Consider the following 16,710-nt stretch of genomic DNA (forward strand, 5'->3'; position numbering starts at 1 on the left):
GAGTATTCTGTGAGCGGCTGTGGACTTCATGAGCTACTGCCTCAGCCTCTCAAGTGCTGGGATTGCACTCACTTCACACCTTGAGTTTGTAGCTTCAATCCTGTATCTCTGGCTTGACCTCATTTTCTGCTTTCAGGTGCTTTATCTTAGACGTCATCCACGGACCTCATATAATCCTTTACAAATGCTAGTTTAAGTGGCCTTGTGTCCAAACCTGTCTAGTCTGACCTATGAGACTTGGTGCCTGCTCCACCTGTGTGACCCTTAAAATGGATGTAAACTATGCTAAACATAATATACTGACTTACTGTACCAGGTCTTCACTCCTATCTGCACATATACCCTGTGCCACGTGACTTGCAGTTCTCAGTTCTTCTTGGTGGAGACAGGAAGTATTTCTTCTGTGGACTCAGCCACCTGACCGTTTTCTTTTTTGGCTAAAGGATATCAGAAGATATCATGTCAACAAAAGCTTAAACCACACTGATGTTGTTGGGCGTGCCCTCCTGGAGTCCTAACATGCTATGAAAAGATGTCCCCATCGGTAGCTACTGTCCCATCAGCCTGAGCCCTGGAACACATATATACATATGGAGCACATCTGAGCTCTGCTTTTAATGAGGAGCCAAGCACAGGTAAACCAACAGCTTGAAGCAGAACTAGCCAGCCAAATCTAGCCTGCATCAGCCAATTCGTAGACAACGCAAGCAAAAACAAATGAGTTTGAGCTAATTTACCATGCAAAATTATGTTGACTGACAATTCCTGGAGCATTCCAATTTAGCAGTGTGATTTCATGACTCTTGCATTTGTTAAAGCTCAGGTCCTAGAAACCTGAGTGATGGGGCACAGCTTTGTGAATCTGGTCTTGTAGTGTCCCTGTTCTCATAAGTCTATGCTAGACACATGAACTTTGACTCTTCTCAGAATTGCTCTAAATCTCTTATTCTTCAAGCTTATGGTTCACCCCACCTGTGCCGGCCAACATCATGTCACTATAACAAACATGTGAGATAATCAACTCACAAGGAGGAAACGTTTGTTCCGGCTCACGGTTTTAGAGGTGTCGGTCCGTATTAATTGGACCCTGTTGCCTTTGAACCTGTGGTGGTGCACCATGGTGAGAGTGCATGGTATGGGGTTGGGGGAGCAAAAGCACTCACTTCATGGCCAAGAAGCCAAAGAGAAGAACAGGAAAGGACCTGAGTCTCACCATCTCCTGCTAATGTGTACACCCAGTGACATGAAAACACCTTCCTGAGCCCCAATAATGGTTCTATAACTTTCCACTAGCACAACTCTGGGATCCAGGCATTTACCCTATGGACATTTAGGAATCCAAATTGTAGGGTCCATCAAGAGGAGCATTTAATCACAGCAGTTGCTAAATTTGGGGGTGTAATGGCAACCGTGTGCTAACTATTTTCTTTCTGCCATAGGCCAGACCACGTCCATGGTTTCTTCTGTAATTTCTGTTCTGAGGACCAATGGGCAATGTTCCTCTTTCCTATAGTCTTATAAGGCCAATACTTACTGGAACAGCCATTTTTTTTTTTTTTTGTAACAAGAATGAGGGCAGTTGCCCTGACATGTGGTAGAAATCAAACTCATATTAAGTGAAAAGCAGGGTTGGGGAAGACAACAAAGTGATCACCAAATAGTCTCTGGTGTTTGTCTGTCTGTCTGTTTGTCTATTTTTTGTTGAGGCAGAGTCTCACTATGTAGCATTGGCTGGCCTGGACCTCTCTATGTAGACCAGGCTGCCTCTATGTTCTCAAAGAAACCAACCTGCCTCTGCCTCCTGACTGCTGGGATTAAAGGCATGCCCCACCATGCCTGGGTCATCAAATTGTCTCTTAAACCTTGTCTGAACTTGCTGCCATTCTGCATACAAGTATACTCTCATCTAAATGTGTCCATTTTCCTTGAGCAATCGTCAGGTTATGTCTGAGGTATCGGGCTGGTTTTATGACTACTTGACACAAGCCGGAGTCATTTGGGAAGAGAAAACTGCAGTTAAGAAAATACCCACATCAGATCCACAATGGGCAAGCCTGTGGTGCATTTTTTAAAAAATTGATTTAACTATCGGCGGTACCACCCCTAGGCTTGTGGTCCTGGAAAGCAAAGGGAACAAGCTAGTAAGCAGCACTTTTCCATGGCCTGTGCAGCAACTTCTACCTGCAGGTTCCTGCCCTGGCTACCTTTGGGTGATGGGCTGTGCTGTGGAACTGTAAGGTGAAACAGACCTTTCCTTCCCATGTTATTTTGTCTATGGTGTTTTATCGCAGCAATGGAAACCCTAACTAGATAAAAAGTAAGCGAAAGTGAGATCAAAGTGGAAGAGATTGGGTTGGAATCCAAACCAGGAGACTCAAGTTGAAGTCATGTTCCAGGGCTCTAGGTTGCCCCGGCTCTTGGCAGAGACTAAAATTTGTTTAGCCAAAGAAAGAATATTTGTTTTACAGAGTCAGCCACACTGTAAGAGAAACCCTGCCTGGAGTTCTTGCTTACAGAGAGTTTTTATATCTGGAGTAACCATAGCATAGGAACTCCCATCAGCTTTGGGGGGCATCAAGCCCTCTGCCATTTCTCCTTGGACTGTCAGAGTGACCAAATGTTCCATTTGAAAGAGAATTTGTCCACGATGAAGATCAGCTTTTGGACAGGCGAGTACAGTACAGTCCGGAGGCTACAGCTAGACTCTGCATACAGGCTGGGCTAGCCTTGTTCATAGCCCCCATGGGCATTTTATTTCTTGAGCCAGGTGGCTAGGCACTGAGGCTATTCCTTTAAGGAATGTGAGTAATTCCACCCTATTCCAGAGCCAATGGCACAAAAGATGCCATCAGTTTTTTGTTTTGTTTTGTTTTGTTTTATTTTGTTTTGTTTTGTAATATAAAACTCAGATTTGGGGCTGGGGAGATGGCCCAGTGGGCAAAAGCATTTGCCATGCAAGTGTAAGGACGTGAGTTCTAATCTCCAGTCCCTATGTAAAAAATTAGAAGCATAGCATGAACATCTATAATCTCAGTACCCCGCTGTTGGTAGATATTCTTCAGCCATTCTGAGAGATAGCAGGAGAATTCCCACAAGTTTATGGGCCAGCTAGCCCAGCATGTACTCAGAAAATGACAAAGAAACCCTAAGAGACAAAGGAGATGGCACTGATGGCATAAGTTTGACTTCCTAAAACTCACATGGTGGAAGGACAGAACTAACTCCTGCAAACTGCTCTCTGACCTCCCCATGTGTGCCAAGGTCCCCCCCCCCACAGACAGACAGACACACACACACACACAAACAAACCTAATTATAATTTTTTTAGGAGACCCTGTCTTAAGCAATGTAGAAAGCAAGAATGAACATCTGAGGTTTCCCTCGAACCTCCAGGCATATAGAGTGGCATGCATGCCCTCATTCACAAATATACACGGTACACAAATGCTAAATAAAATATGTAAATAAATCCAAAATCGAAGAGACTATAAATTATTAAGCTGTTGTTCTTCTGGCTACATTTGAACTGCACCTCTATTTTTCTTCGTCTTTCTCAGTATTTGAAAATGTCTCAGATATAAGTCTCCAAATATTAGCAACGTTTTTGTGAGACTAGTTAGTGATGTACTTGAAGTTAGAATAAAACTTGAAAGAAAAGTTCATTTTTATTTGTATATGTATGAGTGTTTGTCTTATCTGTCTGTCTGTGTATCACATGTGTGCCTGGTTTCCAATGAGGCCAGAAAAGGGTTCCTGGTCCCCTGGAACTATAGTTACAGATGGTTGTGAGCTACAAGGTAGGTGTCTTTAGTTGAAGCTGGGTTCCTTGGAAGAACAGACATTGCTCCTAACTGTGAAACAAACTTTCCAGGCCTTAGAACTTGAAATTTTTGAAGTTAGTATTTTCAACCATGTTTTCCTTCTTTTTTCTTTTTCTTTTTCTTTTTCTTTTTCTTTTTCTTTTTCTTTTTCTTTTTCTTTTTCTTTTTCTTTTTCTTTTTCTTTCTCTTTCTCTTTCTCTTTCTCTTTCTCTTTCTCTTTCTCTTTCTCTTTCTCTTTCTCTTTCTCTTTTTCTCTTTTTCTCTTTTTCTTTTTCCTTCTTCACGGTCTCATTATGTAACCAGGTCAGGCTAGAGTCAAAGCCTCAATCCTCCTGAGTACTGGCATGACATACATATATTGCTGTGCCCAGCTGTTCTTCTTAAGCACAATGCCAAAGGCTATTCCATGCCTTTAGACATCTGTGCCAGCTTTGCAAGTTTCTCCTTTGTGAATGTCACAGGCATAGTCTCACTCAAGTCCGCCTTAGACCCAGGATTATTGTCTCAGCTGCTTCAAGTGCTGTTGGCAGATAGTCTTCAGTTTTCAGGCTCATTAGAGATCACCTCCCTCATTGAAATTAGCCTCTCTCAAGGTTACAGTCTTTCAAGGACTGGCTATAACCAACAACAAAAGATCTAATAATGAGTTACCCAATTGGCCCACTGTGAGAAAACTGATGTGAACAAAGCTGGTCTATATCATGTGCATGCGTTCACATGGACTGAGTTTTCTGCTGATTGGGGTTCAGTCTCAAAGTGCAGTTGCTAGACCCCATAGGAAGAGTCATACGGCAAGTAGCTTTTCAGGCTGGCTTATCTCAGTTACTTTTCTATTACTGTGTAGAGGTGCCACGGCCCAGGCCACTTCTCTGGAGGCTTTTTACAGTTTCAGAGGGTGAGCCCATGACCATCCCGGCAGGGAGCAAGACAGTAGGAAGGCATGGTGCTGGAGCAGTAGCTGAGGGCAAGTTGGAGGCAGAGAGAGAGGGGGGGGGGCTTGAAACTTCAAAGCCCATCCCCCAGTGACATACCTCCTCCAACAAGGCCACACCTCCTAATCCTTCTTAAACAGTTCTAACCTTCTTAAACACCTTGAATGCTGGGGACCAAGCATTCAAGTACATGAGCCAATAAGGGGCACACTCATTCAAACCACCACAATACCTCTATGACTTTTATGGCTTCATTGCTCATTTCTTTTTAGTGCCAAGAAAATTATCACATTGCTAGGGAAAAAGTTTAACTACATTCTTACTTGAGGACATGATGGCTGTTTCCACGTTTTGGCAATTATGAACAAATCTGATATCAACACGTATGTTCACGTGTTTGCATGGACACCTTATTTGAGTAAGTTTCAAAAGGGGCCGTTGCCATGTTTAGTTTTATAAGAAATGCCAGCTGGGTATTGTAGCTCACACTGGTAATTCCAGCACTTAGGAGGGTGAGGCAGGGAGCTTACCATGTGTTCCAGGACAGCCTGGGCTATATAAGGAGGTCCAAGCTATCTTGGGCTACATACTGAAGTCATCTCACAGAGGAGGAAAAGGAGGCGCTCTAAACTGTCTTCCACTGCTTTCCTTCCTGAGAAAAAGGAAGACTCCTATTTTCTACACTCACCGACCCTTCCTGGTGTTAGAATGTGAGATTTTAGGAATCCTAAGAGGTATATAGTCATACTGTATGCTTTCTTATCAGGTCCGTAATGTCCCGTGTTGCTGGGCATCTTTTCATTACTTCTTTGCGGTCCATTTATCATCATCTTCAGTGAGATGTTTGGCTCTTTTTCTTTCTTTTTTATATTATGAAGAGGGTGTGAGGGTTAGCACAGGGTTTTGCTACCTAGCCGAGGCTGCCTGGATTTCACTATATAAGGCAAGCTGACCTGGAACATGCAATGACGCTCCAACCTCCCCTTCCAAAGTGCTAGATACTAGGTGTGTGTGTGTGTGTGTGTGTGTGTGTGTGTGTGTGTGTGTGTATGTGTGTGTGTGTGTGTGTATGTGTGTATGTGTGTGTGTGTGTATGTGTGTGTGTGTGTGTGTGTGTGTGTGTGTGTGTGTGTATGTGTGTGTGTGTGTGTATGTGTGTGTGTGTGTGTATGTGTGTGTGTGTGTGTGTGTGTGTGTATGTGTGTGTGTGTGTGTGTGTGTGTGTATGTGTGTGTGTAGGTGTGTGTGTATGTGTGTATGTGTGTGTGTGTGTGTGTATGTGTGTGTGTGTGTGTGTGTGTGTATGATGTGCCTGTGTGGGCACATGTGCCACAGCATGCATGTAGAGATGAGAGGACAACTTTGTTGAGTCAGTTCTTTGTTCCACCTTTACATGGGTTCCTAGGTTTGAACTCCGGTCATCAGGCTTACACAGCAAGTACCTCTGTCTGCTGAGCCATCTTGGCAGCCCAGGGCTAGCATAGCAATTCTTTCTCTCATAGATCATAGCTTTGGCATTGATTCTTATGTCTTTTCTTCTATTATACCATTTGGGATTTTTTTTTGTATAGTTTTATGTTGTAGCTTTAAGTTTATGGTCCACTTGATTTTGTTGTTGAATGCTGTATAGTCTGAGTTTAGACACACACACCCCCGACACACACATACATGTGTCTCGTTTCTTGCGCATCATTTTTGGAAAAATGTCTCAGTCCATTGCATTGCTCCTGTCTGTGCTGAAGCTCAGTTGAGCACATCTCTGTGGGTCCATTCCTAAGCTCTCTAACCTGCTCCATTCTCTATATGTGTGCTCTCTCACCAGTGCCTCACGGTCCTGGTTGCTATAGAGTCAACTTCATTCTATTTCTTCAAAGCTATATTGATTATTCTGGATCTTTCTCACCATGTGAACTGTATGAATATTGTTAGGTAGATGTCTAAATATTTCTTTTTGGCCTTAATGTAAATGGTATTGCTTTTTATCTCAGACTCTATTTGTTTATAATGGTATAAATAGGAATGGATGACTTTTATGTATCTGCCATATATTCTGCAGCCCTGCTGCCTTTTTTTGCAGCATTTTCAATTGCAAGAAATTTGTATTTTGTCATCTTTATGTTTTCTTCATAAATGATTGCATCATCTAGGAGTAGACTTTGATTTTGTCCTTTTCCATCTGTATACCTTTTCTTCTCTTATTTCTTTGATTCATCGGTGCATTTATTTGGTCTTACTACATTAAGTAAGTATGTTGCTGGAAAGCCGTGTTGTAAGAGGACATTCTTACCTCGTTCCTGATCTCCGAGGAAGGCTTTACACTTCTCACTGTTGAATATGATAGCAGCTGCAGGATATTTGAGATATTCTTTGTAAAATGAAAGGAGTTACCCTTTATTTCTATTTTAGTTATGAATGGATTTTGGAAAATATCAATCGGTACTTCATGGATTTCTTCTCTCTATCCTTGCCCAGGGCCTTCTGACTAGGTTATCACTATTCTTCAGTAGCAAGTAATACCTTTGCCCAGCACTCCAAACACTTGGATGTCCCTGGGAGAATCAGAATAATGAAGGGGTCCAGTCTAGGTGACCAAAGATGGGAACCATGACTAAAATACAATAACATAAACTGACAGGAAGGGCTGGCTGGGTTTAAGATCTGATCTCCCTTCTATTTATTTTACTGTTAAATTACCAGTGATAGTTGTTTAAAAATAGCACGGAAAAGATTAATGTGAGGAATAAGGTTTTCTCTCACTCTACAGTCCTCTTCTTCTACCTTCAAGTTAATCAGTAGCTCTTGTTCATGAATCCCCCTCTTTGTGCATTTGAAGGATTAGCTCTGAGGGAGGACTGATCACTGTGGCAGAGAGGGTAAGCCGAGAATAATGACGGTAGCGTGCGGTGGCGCTGTGCCAGGAAACAGCTCGGATTTTAAAGCGGCAGTTGAAAAAGTGAGCACTCATAAGTTAGCTCTAGGCCCTTTTTCCGTGTTACTTACAGTGTGAAAGACAAGTGGGGAGACTGCATCGTCCTCAGTCCCAGTCAACACCCACATTTAAGGAGATGCCCACAGAAACCCAGGCCCTTGAAGGAAACGAAGCGGTAGTCAGTGTGCAAGCACAGATGCTTCTGTGTTTAGCTGGTGTGGAAGCTTTGCCTCCCTGAGGAAACACAATATGCACACAGCTAGTAGCCAGTACTTCCACAAGCAAAGAGTAGTTATGCAAAATAAGTTTATTTTGCACAGTTTTCATGGAGCTTTCTGTTTTGCCAGTCTGGTGTGAGTTTCCTTGTGCTAGGAGTTGGGCTTGTGTCTGTCCAGACAAGGGAGAACTAGAAACTCTCTTTAAGCCTCTGTTTTCAGCTCTGCTGTCTCCCCATTGTGAGACTCCCCCTCCTACTTCACTAGGGTGGGTAGACTTGAAGATGACCCAAGTCCAGGTATCCATGGCCTTGCGTGATTTCTTCCCTGGATTGTGAGCTGAAGTTAATTTAATTCTAGTAAGGCCGGGCGTGGTGGTGCACACCTTTAATCCCAGCACTTGGGAGGCAGAGGCAGGTGGATTTCTGAGTTCAAGGCCAGCCTGGTCTACAGAGTGAGTTCCAGGACAGCCAGAGCTACACAGAGAAACCCTGTCTCAAAAAAAACAAAAATCAATCAAACAAACAAACAGTCTTTAAGGACTGTGGTCTAGCCTAAAAAAAATCTCCAAGCTGAAGGCGGTAGTGATCGGAGGGTTTGAGGCTCTGGACCAAACTGGATCCCGAGCTGCAAAGACTGCCTCACTGTGGTAAGATGCCTACTATACTTGTGGAAAGCTACAGCTAACCCAATAGACAAGGCTCAGCCAAGGAAAAGCATCCAAGGTCCAGGGAGTAGCTCATGTATGTCTTCACCATTGGCCAAGGAAAGGAATGTGGAGGCTGAGGGACCAAGGCTTCCTTGAAACCCTTTTGGAAGGAGGTATGGGAAGCAATGGGTCATCCTTACTGGATGGGCGTTATCAGGATACTGCCTTAAAGTAACCAAAAAGGAATACTGCAAGACTATATCCAGTCTTGACTCCCAGGATGACAGTCACCTTATCCTCTTTTGGGAGCTTTTTGAACTCCAGAACTCCCTTCCCCGATCCCCACCACGCCCCCCCACTCAGGTAGATTTGCATATTTGGGAGGGGCAGGCATACGACAAAATATAACAATATTAATTTTAAAGGTAAATATTTTTTAACCAATAATTTAATTTAAAAAGCAAAACATTTAAACAGGGAAATCAGTAAGTGTCGACTATAAGCTACCAACCAACCACTGCTTTCTCTATAATTAGGATTGAAAGTGCATGCCTTGTGTTTGGACTCCTGAGGTCATTCCAGGTTCATACTTGCAAAAGCGCCAGACTAGACAATACACATTCCCCAAAGGCAAAGGTGTTTGGATTCGTGAGCACACATTTGGCCACCCTATTCCACCCCACCCCCAATCCACACTTTTATTATCTCTCAATAGAGAGGGGAGAGGGAGGGTCTCTAGGGCCGATGAAAAAGGCAGGAAACCACATGGTTCTCAAAAGCCCACTGAAGGGCGGGAGAAAAGACTCAGTGGTTAAGAGTGCCGGCTGCTCATCGGAAGGACTGGCGTTTGGGTCCTTGGACCCTGATCAGGCGCTCACAGCCACCTCTAACTCTAGCTCTCGGGCATCTCTGATGGCTCTTGTTGGTTGTCAACTTGACTGCATCTGGAACTGAGTAAAACCCAAGCGGGGGTGGGATTATTTTCTTAATTAAATCATTGGACGTGGGAAGACCTCTTTTAAGTCTGGATCTGGATGGAGGTGGGAAGACCCACCTTTAATCACGGCCACATCTTCTGCTGGCAGCCTATGCAAAGGACAGGGAAGAAGGAAGCTTGCCTCTTTGCTCGTTCCCTTGTGTTCTCGATGGCAAGTCCGCTCCTTCACGGACATTAGAGCCTACTTCTTTGGAGTCCTTGTGTTGATACTCAAGAGCAATTGAAATATGGAGCCTCATGGATTAAACAACCCCTGGATTCTCGGCCCTTCCCTAGGTAGACAAGCATTTTTGGACTCGCTGGACCACTGCCTGAAAGTCATTCCTAATAAATTACCTTCCTATATAGAGATTCTATAAAATCTATTTCTCCAAAGCATCCTAACATAGGATCCAAAACAGTCTTCCAGGTTCTGCAGTTACCTGTATGCACACACCACACACACACACACACACACACACACACACACACACACACACACACACACACCGTAAAAATAAAAAGAGCCCACTCAAAGAATTAGCTGAGAAAAACCTTTTCATTTCATGAACAGTATCACAGACAATTCATTTTTTATGGATTTTGATTAAAAAGACAATGTGAGCTGTGTTCAAGTAATATTGCAAAATTGTACTTGGAACTGTTTTATGATTGATTATATTAGCCGGTGATCTTAGAGCCGTGCCCTCCCTCTGAGGCTTGGGTCATGTGTTTATTTCATATCGATTTCTTCCTGCTACCGGTTTACAGTGAAATAATATCAAAGATTCATTTCCCTCTGTCTTCCATATAGCTCCCCAATTCATTGGTTTTTTTTTTTGAAATCTTTTCTAGTTTCTAATTTTAAATGTATTGCATAAATCTTGATTTAGTTCATTTTTCTACAGATATGTGTAATACAGCGCAGCAATCAATGCCTATAAAGGCAGAGTGGTGGGGAGAGAAACAGCAATGGGGTAGAATCGCGATCAAGTACTGCGCTGATCCACTTCCTGTTGGTTTTGGCACCTGAGCACCCTTCGCTCCTGGAGGGGGCAGGGGTGTCTGGTGCTCATCTGCTTCTGAGAGCAGGACTAATCACCCATCTGGTTTCACTCACTTGGCTTTGTGCTCTGCCCAGAGTGTTATTACACACAGCCATACCACACCCACTCTCTCACCTACATAGGGTCCCATCAAGGGGCAGAGCAGAGGCGCTCATCTACCTCATCCCCAACCCAGGATTAGGCCTGTGTCCTGTTGGAGACCCGACCCTCAGTAGTGGCGCTGTGACGCCATACCCGCAGCTGTGGCTTTGTGTGACCTGGCCCCAGTGCCCTTTTTCTCTAGTCTTGGCAGTGGATGTGTGTTCTAATGCTTCTTCAAGCGATTCTTTTGTCTGCCCTTTGATTTGAGGGGAAATAAGGGAAGGATGCCATTTCATCAGAAAAAAACCGTAACTGCTAAACATACATGACAATTATTTAAAGAAGTAATTATCAATGATTCTAGGCAGAATAGTCTTCGCCCCCAAAAGTGCGTACGCGCGCCCGTACACACACACACACACACACACACACACACACACACACACACAAAATGGAAAAATTATCTGCTCTTCCTCTTGTGCTACCTTCCAACGAGGTGCACTGGTTAGAAATTCCAATGTAATTTGAATTTAATTACTTTGTCCCTTGGAGATTATTCTATTGCTAAACAATCCTTTTCTTGTGTAGGTATGGGCTCTCCGGTGTGTGTGTGTGTGTGTGTGTGTGTGTGTGTGTGTGTGTGAGAGAGAGAGAGAGAGAGAGGTGGTGTGTGGCAATCTCTTTGTTCTTCAGGAGCACACCACCTTGTTTTCGGGTCTCTGACTAGACTGAGATCTTGCTGAACAGAGTAGGGGGTCCTAGGGATAAGCCTGTCTCCAACCCTCTTTTTAAGGGAACATTATTTTAAATATTTTATATTTATGTATTTTTAACACTTTGATATATTTATGCTCATCTTTTTCTTTGTGTGAGTATATGGATACATACATATATGGATGCATATAAACAATCCCTAAGTTAATGTCAACATTGGTATCAAAGTGCATATATAACCTTACAAACTAATTTCTAACATTTGCTGATGGGTTTTTTTCACATTGATGAATATGTCAACACAGAATATTCTGAATAACACATCCATGTGCATCATTTATGATACACTTTCTTTTGCTTTTCATAATACAAGTCATATACTTACATATCAAATTCTATTAATTTCTATTTTAAATTCCTAGGATCCATTTTAAGAAACGTTATCAGCTACCAAAGGTCTTTTCATGTGGTTTAATCATTTCCCAGAATGACATCTTGGGTGTCTCTTGAAGTCAACAGCAATATGAAAGTCCTGTATCTCTTTAATATGTGCATAGTTCCTGTTATTTAGTGCTAGTTCCCTGGAAGGCAGACTCTGAGGTTAAGTTTGACTCCTAATATTTAATAGAGTGTTCTTGGCATTAGCATTTGTAGAAGAGAGAAAAAGAGGCACATATGTGGAGGACAGAGAATCACTTCTGAGAGTCTGTTCTGAACTTCTGCCTCCTAGGCCACGGGAATTGAACTCACATTGTCGGGATTGATGGCAAGAACATTGACCTGCTGAGGCATTTAGCCAGCCCCAATCTCAGAGTGTTCAAATCCTCACTGAAACAAAATAATCCCCCACTCATTGACAAATGAAAAAATGTATAATTTCCATGGTTTGGCAGACTTAGTGTTTCGATTTGATGATGTGTTTAGCAAAGAAGAAAAGAAAATAAAAAACTGTAAGGAATTTTGTTTGGTTTTGGTTTCCTCAATGTCATTTTAACAAAAATTTCTGAGGGGGTTGTGAATGCCCATGAATGAATTAATAATATGCTAATGCTCTAAGTCCTTCCTGTTGTGGGAAATATTAAAAAATAAACCTGCCAACTCTCTGAGGGGCTGGACTACACTTCCTCTCCTGCCAGCCCACCAACTCTTGGGCCACCAGACCACAGGGCTCTTGCCCGGCCATCTCTCTGGTGCTCACCCCCCCACCCCCCAGTTCCTCTTACTACCACGCACAATACCCAGTACCCCGGTAGAATCAAGACTCTTAAAGCTTAATTAACCAATCAGATTATGTATCAATAATATCACAATTTACAAGATGCCAATACAATAATTTCAGAGCCAATTGATAATGATAAAAAGCCTTATCCCAATTAACCTTACCATATGACAACTACTTGTGGCTGGTAAAAGCCATGCAGATACACATCCGAAGCCATCTTCCTTCTCCTCCTGCCCTGACACACACACTCTCTCTCTCTCTCTCTCTCTCTCTTTCTCTCTTTCTCTCTTTCTGCAACTCTTAGCTCTGTCTCCCTTTTCCCTGTTCAATCACAGACCTCCTTGTACTGATGTAATTGGACAGGGAAAATCCTGTGACACCTTCCTTATAAAGTAAATAAACCTAAGATTACAGGTGACCTCTTTTTTTTTTTTGTAAGTTTTTATTGACTTTTTGTGAATTTTACATCATGCAACCCAATCCCACTCATCTCCCATCCTTCCATGTCCACCCACCACCCTTGTACCCTCCCCCCAGAAGAAAATAAAAAATAAAAATAAAAAATAAAACAAAACAAACACATCTCACCGTGGAAGCTGCAGTGTGTCACAGTGTCACACAGTCACCCTTTGGCCACACAGCTTTACTTGCAAATGCTCGTTGCATTGAGTCTGGTCTGCTTTGAGTCCTCTGGCCTCTGCCATACTAACAATACTGGATCCTCACTGGGACTCCACTTAGAGATCCTGTTGTTCCCTGTGTCATGGAGCTTTGGGTCTGTAGGACCAGCCCTTTCACACACTCCAGCAGTTCATAGATGGGCTAGATGAGGGGGGTGGGCCAACCAAAAGCCCTGGATCTGGGCTGAACTAGCTCTCCCGGACTGCCCCACAAGGAGTAGGATCAGCTCAAGGGTGACACGCTTAGACTGTTCAAGCATTTTGTGGAATTACTAAAGAAGTCTATTTCATATATAGCAATGTAGCCTGAATAACATCATTAAAATTCAGCAGCAGATTAAAAAGATGATTACTTGGACGTCTCCAGGAAGCAGCTGGTATTTAGATCACTGATTTTTTGTTTGTTTTTAGTATCATCTTTTGAGCATCCTCCGTATGTCACAAAATAAAAGTTCTACTTTTTAGAATACTATGCACACACGCAGACATATAAACATATATGTATATAAAAATAAGACAGTGAAATACACATCGAGGTGTGGTTGGCATTTGTGGTACCCTAAATGCTTGATGAAGTTCTATGTACTCTGTAAATAGTATTTAGAGATTTTGAACTATCTGGGATATTAATGTCTGACACATGAGTCTCTGGCAGAGATCCCCTCCTTTTCCATATGCAGTCTCTTCATTCTGTTGTCTCCTTTGCTCTGTGGAAAATATTTGTTTTTATCTCTGTCTTTTCTGCTGTTGTTTTCTTTTAAAATTTTTAATATGCATTGATTGTTTCATACACGTATTTTGACCAGTCACCCCCCCCCCAACTCTTTCTAGATCTACCCACCACCACCTATTCACCCAACTTGTGCTGGCCAAATGCTCTTGGATGTGTGGTCTTCCACTAGGGTGGCTGGCTTCTAGGCCTATGCTCTTAGAGAAAGAGCCTTTCCTTCTTCCAGGAGATAACAGCTCTCAGTAGCTTCTTGACTAGAGGCAGAACTTTGTGCCTAACTCCCTTCACCATGCTAAAATGTGTTCTGGCTTGAGCTTTCATAGTTTTATTCATGATATTCCAATCGTTGTGAATTTGTTTCCATGTGCAGCTGCCCCGCTGTGTCCAGTAGGTATGTCTTTGCTGCTATCCACCACACCTATCTCTCAGACTGCTTCTAAATTTTTATTTATTTAATATTATTATTATTGTTTTTTTGAGACAGAATCTCACCAGGTAGCTTCAGCTAGCCTGGAATTTGCTATGGCCTCAAACTTACAAAGATCCACCTGCTTCTGCCTCATGGGCACTAGGATTAAAGATGTATCCCACATGCCTGGCTTAATTATTATTTTTTGCAATTTTTAAACATTAAAGTGGAATCATACCATGTTCTGCACCCCTTTTCTCCTTCCAGTCCCTCCCATGATCATGTGTGTGTGTGTGTGTGTGTGTGTGTGTGTATGAGTGTGTATGTGTATGTATGTGCTCATGTGCGTATGTGTTTATATTTTATTTGCAAATGTAACAGTAACTTTTTAAAAAAGAGCCTATGAAGTTGAGAGGGAGCAGGAGAGAGGATCATAGCCAGGCATGTGGGATACATCTTTAATCCTAGTGCCCATGAGGCAGAAGCAGGTGGATCTTTGTAAGTTTGAGGCCATAGCAAATTCCAGGCTAGCTGAAGCTACTTGGTGAGATTTTGTCTCAAAAAAACAATAATAATAATATTAAATAAACAAACAAACAAACAAACAAACCTGCTGAGCCCATTAGTGTTGCTTATGTGTGATTTCAGGGCTGACCATTTGGATCTGGATAACCAAACAAGGGACTTATCCTAATTCTTCCTTTCTAGGCAGCCTTGAGTGGCCTGTAGTTCTTTGACTAGACGTGGACATTTAGAGGTTTCCCTCTTTCTGTCTTAGCATTTCTACTGGTTATTGTTCAGGTCTTGTTTAGGCAGTCATGTTGTTGAGGTATCATGTTACTTCTGTCATTTTTTTCTTTTTCTTTTTCTTTCTTTTTTTTTTTTTGTGGGTGCAGAGAACATTTATTGATGGTATTAAAAAGAGTAGGGAGGGCCCCCTAGGTCCCTCCTGTTATAGGGGTCTGGGATGGATATTGTGAGGGAGATGCTCAGTGTTGGGGGGTCAAGTTGGGAGGGGGGACTCCTCAGCAACTGAGGGCCTCTCTCTTGCACTCAGTGTCCTTGCTGGTGCGAGGTCCAGGGCTTCTTACTCCTTGGAGGCCATGGAGGCCATGAGGTCCATGACCCTGTTGCTGTATCTGTATTCATTGTCATACCAGGAAACAAGCTTTACAAAGTTGTCATTGAGATCAATGCCAGCCCCAGCATCAAAGGTGGAAGAGTGGGAGTTGCTGCTGAAGTTGCAGGAGACAACCCGGTTCTCAGTGTAGCCCAGGATGTCCTTTAATGGGCCCTCTGATGCCTGCTTCACCACCTTCTTGATGTCATCATACTTGGCAGGTTTCTCCAGGTGGCATGTCAGATCTACAACAGATACATTGGGGGTAGGAACACAGAAACCATACCAGTGAGCTTGTTCAGCTCTGGGATGACCTTGCTGACAGCCTTGGCAGCATCAGTGGATGCAGGGACGATGTTCTGAGCAGCCCCATGTTGCCACACCACAGCTTTCCAGAGAGGCCAGTCACAATCTTCTGCGAGGCAGTGATGGCATGGACTGTGGTCATGAGCCCTTCCATGATGCCAAAGTTGTCATGGATGACCTTGGCCAGGTAGGCTAAGCAATTGGTGGTACAGGATGTGTTGCTGACAATCTTGAGTGAGTTGTCATAATTCTTGTGATTCACATCCATCACAAACATGGGGGCATCTATCTGTAGGAGGGGAAAAGATAATGACCCTTTTGGCTCCACCCTTCAAGTGGGCTCCTGCCTTCTCCATGGTGGTGAAGATGCCAGTAGACTCCACAACATACTTGGCACCAGCATCACCACATTTGATGTTAGCAGGATCTCGCTCTTGGAAGATGGTGATAGGCTTCCCATTGATGACAAGCTTCCCATTCTTAGCCTTGACTGTGCCATTGAATCTGCCTTGGGTGGAGTCATACTAGAACGTGTAGACCATGTAGTTGAGGTCATTGATGGCAACATTCTCCACTTTGCCAAGTGCAGAGAAGGCAGCCCTGGTAACCAGGCACCCAATATAGCCAAATCTGTTCACACTAACCTTCACCACTTGTCTATGAGACAAGGCTAGCACTGCACAAGAAGATGTGGCTGTCTCTGGAACAGGGAGGAGCAGAGAGCTTCCCTGTCATTTCTAAGAGATACAATCTTATAGCAGAAGATTTCCTGATCCTCTAGGTCTTAAAATCTTTCTGCATCCTCTTCCTTGATGTTCTCAAGGCATCAGCCCAGGGTTTTTGTTGTAGATCCATTGGT

General features: G+C 43.1%; 1 protein-coding gene and 1 pseudogene across 1 annotated transcript in view; one reads left to right on the plus strand and one right to left on the minus strand.

The window, feature by feature from the left end:
* The window catches only part of Stag1 (stromal antigen 1), a 360,836-nt gene that overhangs the window by 11,753 nt on the left and 332,373 nt on the right, over positions 1-16,710 (plus strand). The gene's annotated exons all lie outside the window — the stretch shown is intronic.
* Positions 15,299-16,521, minus strand: Gm8661 (predicted gene 8661; annotated as a pseudogene).

The sequence above is a fragment of the Mus musculus genome, chromosome 9, assembly GCF_000001635.26.
Source record: "Mus musculus strain C57BL/6J chromosome 9, GRCm38.p6 C57BL/6J".
NCBI lineage: Eukaryota > Metazoa > Chordata > Mammalia > Rodentia > Muridae > Mus > Mus musculus.